Genomic DNA, 9,946 nt, shown 5'->3' with positions numbered 1-9,946 from the left:
TTAATAATACTTATGTTATGATTAATATTTAATTAACTAATTAAATACTTATGTTATATTAATTATATCATTTAAACTTATGTTAACTTATTAATTCAATTTAATTTAATTAAACTTATGATATGACATGATTATACATATATAACTTTAAATAACATTATAACTTATATTATTATCATAATATACACTTTAAAATTCAACGTTGACTATGTTTGACCAAGGTTGACTTTTGAGTTGACTTTCGGTTGACTTTGACTTTCAGTTGACTTTTGTTGACTTTCTAATCAAGAAAACTTTCCTAAGTTAAAAACTTTCTAAAAATAGAAACCTTCTAATTATAGAAACTTTCCTAATATAGTAACTTTCTAAATATGAAAACTTTCCAAAAAATAGAAACTTTCCTAAAAATAGAAACTTTCCAAAAATAGAAACTTTCCAAAAATGGAAACTTGCTAAAAATAGAAACTTTCAAAAAATAGGAAGTACGTGTTATACGTTGTCCTGATCATACCGAAACATACTGAGTGTTGTTCTATGTTTACTTGCAACAAGTACTATAGCTATCATACTAAGACTTGACCTAAGTTAGTTATTTATATCGACCTGCTTTATTTATAGATCGGCGTTGTGATCATTCTTGATCACTTACTTTATGTACGGTTCACTTTTTTGTGTGGTTACTTCATTTTCGTTAAGGTGAGTTATAGTCCCGTTTTTCATACTATTTAAAGTATTTTGGGATGTGATTACATGCATTTTGTTTTACGTTTAGACACAAGTGGCGATTAAATTTAACTTATTCATTATGAGTTGAACGGAAATATTCCCTAGTCTAGTAACTGTAATCACTGATTTCTACTGGTGAACGCGAATCCTATGGATATCTATCGGGCCTGACAGCCCCATTTCGAGCTAGTCGCGCTAGTAATTTATAATCGGAATGTATTAGTACTTCGTTATTATTTGAAGATACACCTGTTCAGTGTATATTGTGTCTGGTAAGGTAATGGAAATGGTTAAGTGGTTGCCAGATGACTCATGGATTAATGGAATAATAGTTTAATATTTTCTAACATTTTAAACCTTGTGGTCTAAAGTTTAATAGTTTATTTAAACCTATAATTCACTCAACATTTTTGTTGACAGTTTACTTGCATGTTTTCACAGATACGTGATTATTTGGGCTTCCGCTGTGTTATAGGGTCTGCATACATTTTGGCAGATTTTGATAAACATTAAAACATTGCATTCTTTTTGGTTATTTAAACTTGTGGGTGTTTGTTGACATGTTTTGGTCAACTTTGGATATTTTAATAAGTTGAGTTGTTTAGAACTACTTATTTTGGGTAAATTTCCTTTTTGGGAAACTTTTTGGTTAAAGAATGCAATGTTGTTTAATAAATTCATTTAAAGTTCGATCAAGCTGTGGGACCAAGTGACGGAGCCGTTAAGGGTACTTGACGGGGCCATCACAGTTGGTATCAGAGCTCTGGTTGCAGGGAACTAGGCGGTCATAATGTGGTTAACCCTTGGTCTTTAGGGTGCATTAGATTCTAGTCTACAGCCCGGCCTTTCTTGATATAGCATTATTATGCATTTCATTTCGTATGAGGAATAATTAAAAGTTATTGCTTATGTTGTTTCTATTTTGTACGTGGTATGTGGTTTTGCTGTTTGCAGATGTCGGCTTCGAGCAACAGTTCCGTTCCTGCTCCTGCTTCCCAGTCTGTCGCCCGTCTGCCGCCCGTCGTCGTGCTCGGCAGCCTCGCATGAATGACCCTGTTAACTACAACATGGCTACCATCACTCATATGACTAGGACATATATGGCCGAGACCCTCATTGATGCTCTTAGCGACTATATGCGTGTCTTACCGCATACGGAGGTGATGGATGGGATTAGAGCTGATATGGATACGTTCGTTAGTTTCATGAATGAGGTCTAGATCAAGATGCAGAATCGTAACCGAGAGGTGGACGCTAAGTTCGAGGCTCTTGAGAGCGTGGTTCGTGGTCTTAAGACGGAGTTGGAGGAGGTGAAGAGCAAGTTGAGGAAGTATGAGACTCCCAAGGAGCCTCATACAGGCCCAGCTTATCACACCCGCACCAAGCATATGTGATGTGATGATATCATGAGTGATCATTTTATTTCATAAACTTATTATCCTTTTTATACATTCATTTTTGGGTGATATACGACGTATTGTCGAGGATTTTGTTATGAGATGTTTTCATTTATGTATGGATGGTTATTTCTTTTATAACATCTGTTTATCATTATCATATCTTTTTTTGGTGTTGTGACTCTTGGCATGTTATATTATGGTAATATAGTTCATGTATGTTAGATGCTATGTATGATGTATGATTTTTATCATAAGTATGTATGCATGTGGAGGCTATTTCTATAACTATCATAACTATCATGTTATTACTCATAGTGTTCATTGACTACTATTTTAATGGTTAATCTTTTCATGTTCGATCTATTCCTTTATAACACTGATATTATTCTTAGTACTAACAGTTGTGTTATTCTGTTTTGAAGATCATGCCTCCCCGTGAGTCCAACGAAGCTCGCATGTAACGTTTAATTGCTGAAGGGATAGCAGCTGCAATGGCAGCTAATGCTAATGCCAATGCCAACAATCAGGTGGGATGCTCCCACAAGACTTTCATGGCTAGTCGTCCACAAGAATTTAGTGGCACCAAAGGACCCATTGGACTTACCCGCTGGTTTGAGAAAGTTGAGTCTATCTTTCGGGTTAGTAGAGTTCGAGATGAGGACAAGGTTAGTTTCGCCAGCTGCACTCTCAAGGACAGTGAATTAACTTGGTGGAATAATTTGGTTAGCAGTTTGGGTAATGATGTTGCTTATGGTTTGTCTTGAAATGATTTTAAAGAGAGGATGATCACCCGTTATCGCCCCAGGGGTGAAGTTAAAAAGTTGGAGACTGATCTTAAGAACTTAAAGATGAAGGGCACCGAGCTCGATGCTTATGAGCAAAGATTCTTTGAATTGACGTTGTTGTGTCCAAACGCTTATTCGGATGAGGACCGTAAGATTGAAGCTTATATTAATGGGTTATTTGAGCAGATTGAAACTGGGGTTGAGTCTAGTGAGCCTCAGACTATTGAAGCTGCCATGTCTATGGCACATAAGCTTAATGATGAGATTTTGAGAAGAGGTAAGTGATCAATCCTTAATTAGCGATGTTACTTAATTACGAATTGAGTGCAATAAGATTATAATAGAGGACGGAATGTTTGATGATTATTTTGAGCCCCGATGATCGTCTTTCAGTTTAACTATCAAGTGATCAACCACCCCGACCCGGTCTTGATTGTTAATTAGCATAATTCACCTTTGTGCGATGTAAAAATCCCTTGGGCAAAATCACAAGTGGAAATTACAAAGGCTTAGGCAAAATGGCAGAGAATCAACAACCCCTTAAATGAGAGGCCAAGCTCCCTATTTATAGTATTCGAAATATCCGCGGTCTGCGAACTACTTATCCATCCGCGGAAACTCAGCGGATTAAACCGCAGTCCCTTATTAACGCGAAAATACAACTACTGCACTTTATTTTCAGCGAATATTGCATATCTTAGCTTTAGGGTCCGCGCAATTCTGCTTTTAGCCTTTAGTAAATAAAACACACACATACAATGCTATGTATATGATCAAGTCCCCCCAGTTTATTATGATACATTTCCGCGAAGCAAATGTATCATGATACACTCTAAAAATAAAAAAGTGCTTATTTAAAATATTTCACAAGCAATATTTTATAATTTTTACCGTCCATCTATTACCGTTGTTTCAATTTGCTCAACGCGTAATTACAACGGTAACTTTCGCCATTCTGTCAAATCAATTACACTGTAACGGTTAGAAATTTACCATTTATACGTTGCGGTAATTTCAGCCGTTTAAATGTAATGATTACCTTTTCCACTTGCTCGCCCTAATTCCAATTATAAATAGCTGAATAATCCGCATAAAAACTTTACGCTTTCTCACTCGATTTCATTTTCAATCAAATTCATATAATCACAATCGTACCGAGCAATTAACGAATCCAACCTTTAATTTCTTCAATTCCAACAACCGATTTATTTTCCTTATTACAAATGGCATCGTCTTCATCTATGCATACTCCTGGAGGTTATGTTTCCTATATTGACGGAAACAAAACTCCAAACCCTACAGGAGTGGTATCCGCCCCTTGCCCAATTTGTTCCTACCGCACCCGCGGCAGAACAACGAGCTGACACTCCCCTTAAGGGGATGATTACCGTATATGAGGCTGCCATCTCACAGGGCAACCTACGATTCCCACTCACTCAATTCTTCTGCAGTGTTTGTGAGTATTATAAGATTGCGATGGCGCAGCTTCATCCCAACACAATTAATAAAATTGTGTTGTTTGAGATGTTTTGCAATGCCACCAATGTACAACCGCTGCTAAACGTGTAACAGTCTGATTTTATACGATGTGGGATGGTTTTCATTCCGCAGCAAACTGGGCACAATGATTTCGCCAAAAGACTCAATCGGTAACTGGCGCAGTTCTTTCTTTTATATTAACGACACTGCCAATGTGAACAGCGACATACTAAGAACATGGTGTACAGAACTTGATCCCAACCTCAATGAGAAACCTGTACTTGATGATCTTGAGAATTATATTCTCAAGACACTCAAAAACGCAGGCCTAATTCCGCGATCTTATTCGAATGTACCGCTGTACATCGGCAGAGTTTCAATTCAATGGCCATGGAGCGACTATGACGTGCTTTTGGTTGACCAGGCAAAAAATGATATTTCGCTTAAGCTTATCGCATAATACTTTTTATGCTTTTCGCAGTATATTTTTGCTTCACATAGCACTATATGTTTATATTTTTTGTAGAGATTGCTCTTGACCTTATCATGAGGTCTGCCGATATCAGCAGGATCAGCCCTGCTCGTCACCTAAAGAATGGCGACGGCGACATTGTTCTTATTGATGAGCCAATCATCAATACACGTTATATTACTAGTGGCGAGGACCCCGGGAAGTGAAAATTTGTGGAAAGTGCCACCACCCCGTGTAGAAAACGATTATGCTCTCTTGCTAAACAAGAAACGAGTACGTATTTGTGAATTCGCGGTATTTATTTATTACGCGTTTTTACTTTCGCATAAACTCGCTATATTTGTTTATCTGGTTATAGTTGTTCTTTCAGAGTCATCCGCTGAAGCCACCCCGCTCTACAACATCAGAGGGAGCATCCCTACAGATGTTCTCGAAGAGCCCGGGCAAGAAGATTTGTCTCTTCCATCTGACGCAGAAGCGTCTAATCAGGAGGAGGAAGAAGAAGATGATGCGGAAGAAACCGCAGCAGCAGAACTGGCCAACCAACTATACCGCAAACTTTACAAATTTATCCTAAAGGATACAAAAGAGCAATACCGCAATTTATCATATCCTAAAGCTGCAAGGCAACGATTGCATAATTGCTATAACGTGATTTGTCTTACTGTAGACAGTATGGAGCGTTACACCGAAATGTCGGATGAATACGATAATGTTGTGAAGATTGCCAACGCTAGCGAGAGAAAAGCGCAAAGGGCGGAGGCGCGGTTAAAAAAGGCTGCGGAAGAGAACGCCATTCTCAAAAAGAGGGCGGAAACTGCGGAACAAAATTTCGCACAGCTGGTCAAGTATCTCCCAACTTCCGCAGATAAAGTGATGGACTCCAATCCAGTCACTGAAAAATTTCAAGCGTATGCCCAAGCAGCAAAACTTGCTACCCGCTGTGAGTGGTATGATTTATTATGCAAGCTTGGCGATCTTTCTCAACCTCTACCTTCTGACATGGCGAAAGAAATATGCGCCACAGATGATCCTCGCGAAGCACCCGAGAGAGCGAAGAAGGAGGTCTAGAAAGTTAGCATACCTGCCCTGGAGGAACTTAGTCAGCGCGAGGGCGTTTCATTCACAGATATTGAAGCATTAGAGCTTTAAATTTGACTTAGCTAGCTTTTGAATGTATTCTCGCAATCTTGAATTGCATTTTTTGTAACGACCCACGTTGTTTACACGCTTAATATTAATTACTAACCATTCGCAGTTGCAACTTCTTTTATTTATATAGCGCTTTACATTATCATATATTCATAATTCAGACTTGCCCTTTGTAATTTCCGCATTTGCTATTGTGCACATAACAAAGCGTACTTTATACGAAACAGTCTTTTAATTATTATGAATCTTCTAAGTTCGACAAATCGATCCTTAGGCAAATTTAGCATTGTGAAGCATCTAAGTATTGGCAAGATCAAATACTTAGGAAATTTTATCCTTTCGCAATTAGTAACACAAGTGGGCAATTTCATCACTTTGTTTTTAACAAATTATTTCGCAATGCATTTCTGCATTATAGTAACATTTAAGTAGGTCATGTTTAGCGAAAAGCATGCCACCTTACTTAAAGTATCCGCAGAACAAACATTAACTTAGTGTTATAAAAGATAAGTAATTGTATTCTGCGAAATTATCACTACGTGTGGCCACACGCAATGCATTCGCTTTGTTAAAGAAACAACTACTAACACTGAAATTAACTTTGCCTCATTAATTATTGTTTCGCATTACAAGGTTAAAAAATAAACGCATCAATCATATTCGCATTATTATATCATACATTGATGAAGTTTTCCTTAGCATCTCATTATAACTTTTAAGATTTCGCACTTATTCAGGATTAACTGAATGTCCTTCAAGACCCATATTCGCATTTTCCATGATCATAGCGCAAAATGCCTCCATCTCCACAGAAATTAGCGTGCCAATTCCTTTATTTGCAGAAAATTTAACCAAGCCATGTATAGTAGAAGGAATAGCGCCAAACATGCGCAGAGCAGTGCGCCCAGTATCGTATTGAATCGTGATTGATCAATCCTTAATTAGCGATGTTACTTAATTACGGATTGAGTGCAATAAGATTATAATAGAGGACGGAATGTTTGATGATTATTTTGGGCCCCGATGATCGTCTTTCACTTTAAACATCAAGTGATCAACCACCCCGACCCGGTCTTGATTGTTAATTAGCATAATTCACCTTTGTGCGATGTAAAAATCCCTTGGGCAAAATCATAAGTGGAAATTACAAAGGCTTAGGCAAAATGGCAGAGAATCAACAACCCCTTAAATGAGAGGCCAAGCTCCCTATTTATAGTATTCAAAATATCCGCGGTCTGCGAACTACTTATCCATCCGCGGAAACTCAGCGGATTAAACCGCAGTCCCTTATTAACGCGGAAATACAACTACTGCACTTTATTTTCAGCGAATATTGTATATCTTAGCTTTAGGGTCCGCGTAATTCTGCTTTTAGCCTTTAGTAAATAAAACACACATATACAATGCTATGTATATGATCAGTAAGAAAGCTGCGTCAGATGCTAGTGATGAAGTTGTTAAGAAGGCTGATGATGGAAAGGGGAAGTGGGATAACAACCGCAACCCGAACCAAAGTCAGCAGAAGCAACAAAATACTTCTAGTTCGAATAACCGTAATCAGTGTGTTTGCCCGAGATGTTATAAAGCTCACGATGGTTATTGTTCAGTTACTTGTAAAAGGTATTCCAAGCAGGGACACATTGCTAAAGGTTGTAAGGTGATCCTGCCGGATACTGCTCCTCCTGCTGCAAGTGGTGGTAATAATGGTGGTAATGGTAATGGGAAGACGAAGAATGGGGGTACTCAGAAGGTGTGTTATGAATGTGGTAAACTGGGGCATTTCCGTGATACCTGCCCTAATAAGAAGACTAGTGAGAACGCACGTGGAAGGGAGTCAACATTAATACCAGGGATGCTGAGGAAGATCCAAAACTTGTTACTGGTACGTTCTCGGTCAACAACTTATCGGTTTATGTACTATTTGATTCAGGGGCTGATTTAAGTTTTGTGTTAAGTAAATTTAGTCTAAAAATCAAAACTCCGTTAACACCTCTAGACAGAACTTATGTGGTAGAGATAGCTAATGGTAAAGTGCTTACTGCTAAGACCGTGTATCGTAAATGTAACATTAATCTGACTGGTAGAGATTTTGAGGTAGATTTAATACCGATTGACCTAGGCAGTTTTAACGTTGTTATTGGTATGGATTGGTTGTTTGTGAATCGTGCTGAAATCATGTGTTATGAGAAATCTGTTCGTATTACTGATGTGGTTGGAGAGCCGTTGATGATTTTTGGGGATAGGAAATGCAGACAGTTAAATCTTATTAGTTGTTTGAAAGTTCATAAATATCTTCGCAAAGGTTGTCATGCTATTCTAGCTCATGTCTTTGATTCTGATAAAGAAGAGAAGAACATTGGTGATGTTCCTATTGTTAGAGATTTTCCCGAGGTATTTTCCGAAGATTTACATGGCCTTGCGCCGCAACGCGCAGTAGAATTTCAAATCCATCTTGTTTCCGGTGCTGCTCCTGTAGCACGTGCTCCTTATCGACTTGCACCTTCCGAACTTCAAGAGTTGTCGAGTCAACTCCGTGAGTTGTTAGACAAAGGTTTTATTTATCCCAGTTCATCTCCTTGGGGAGCTCCTGTTCTGTTTGTTAAAAAGAAGGATGGTGAAATGTCCCGTTCATATAGATTATAAACGTTCCATATTAATTGATTTCGTTGCGAGGTTTTGACCTCTATATGAGACGTTTTTCAAAGACTGCATTCGATTTTAAAACAAACCATAACCTTTAAAATATTACGACGATTATCAAATAATGATAATCTAAAATATAGCATTTTCACACGACCATTACATAATGGTTTACAATAATATTACACAAAAATATATGTCTTCGAATGCAGTTTTTAAACAATATTATACAAGCATGCTGACTCCAACTCTTGTCCATAAATTAGCATGCGACAGCGGAAGCTCTTAATAATCACCTGAGAATAAACATGCTTTAAATGTCAACAAAAATGTTGGTGAGTTATATGTTTAACCTATATATTTATCAATTCGTAATAATAGACAACAATATTTCAAATTTCCATTTCTCATAAACAACATGCAATCTACATAAAAATTATTCATATGATGAACACCTGGTAACCGACATTAACAAATGCATCTAGAATATCCCCAATATACAGGTACACTCATCTGTATATAAGATCGAAGTACTAAATCATCCTTAACCCGGATGGGGTTTGTTAGGCCCATAGATCTATCTTCAGGATTCTCGTCCATTTGGGGGTCTGTTCCCAAATTCTTAGGCTACCAAGCTTTTTAAAGGGTGATATCCGGTATAATGAATCAATAATAGAATATAGTTTCAAGTACTTGTGTCTATTTTATAAAACATTTATAAAACTGCATGTATTCTCATCCCAAAAATATTAGATTTTAAAAGTGAGACTATAAGTCACTTTCACAGATTTTTCCTTCGTCGTAAATAAGACTTGGCCACGGGTCGATTCACGAAGCTATAACAAATAATACATATATATTAAAGTATGATCGAAATATATTTACAATATGTTTTAACGATTTAAGTTTGTTAAGTTAGCAGTCCAACGTTAGTAATCTACAACTAGTTGTCCACAGTTAGATGTACAGAAATAAATCAATATATATTATCTCGAATCAATCCACGATCCAGTATATACAAGTCTCAGGCTAGATCAAAACTAAATGTATATATATTATTTCGAAATCAACCTCAACCCAGGATAGCTAACTCAAGCATTACTGCATATAGAGTGTCTATGGTTGTTCCCAAATAATATATATAGATGAGTCGATATGATATGTCAAAACATTGTATACGTGTCTATGGTATCCCAAGATTACATAATATATGTTAGAATATATGTATAATACAATATAAGTTAGTTAAGTTATGATTTGTATAGATTTGTTAAAAATTTCACGTAGCTACA

This window comes from Rutidosis leptorrhynchoides, chromosome 9 (assembly GCF_046630445.1).
Source record: "Rutidosis leptorrhynchoides isolate AG116_Rl617_1_P2 chromosome 9, CSIRO_AGI_Rlap_v1, whole genome shotgun sequence".
Taxonomy (NCBI): Eukaryota; Viridiplantae; Streptophyta; class Magnoliopsida; order Asterales; family Asteraceae; genus Rutidosis; species Rutidosis leptorrhynchoides.
This window is presented reverse-complemented; position numbering follows the sequence as displayed.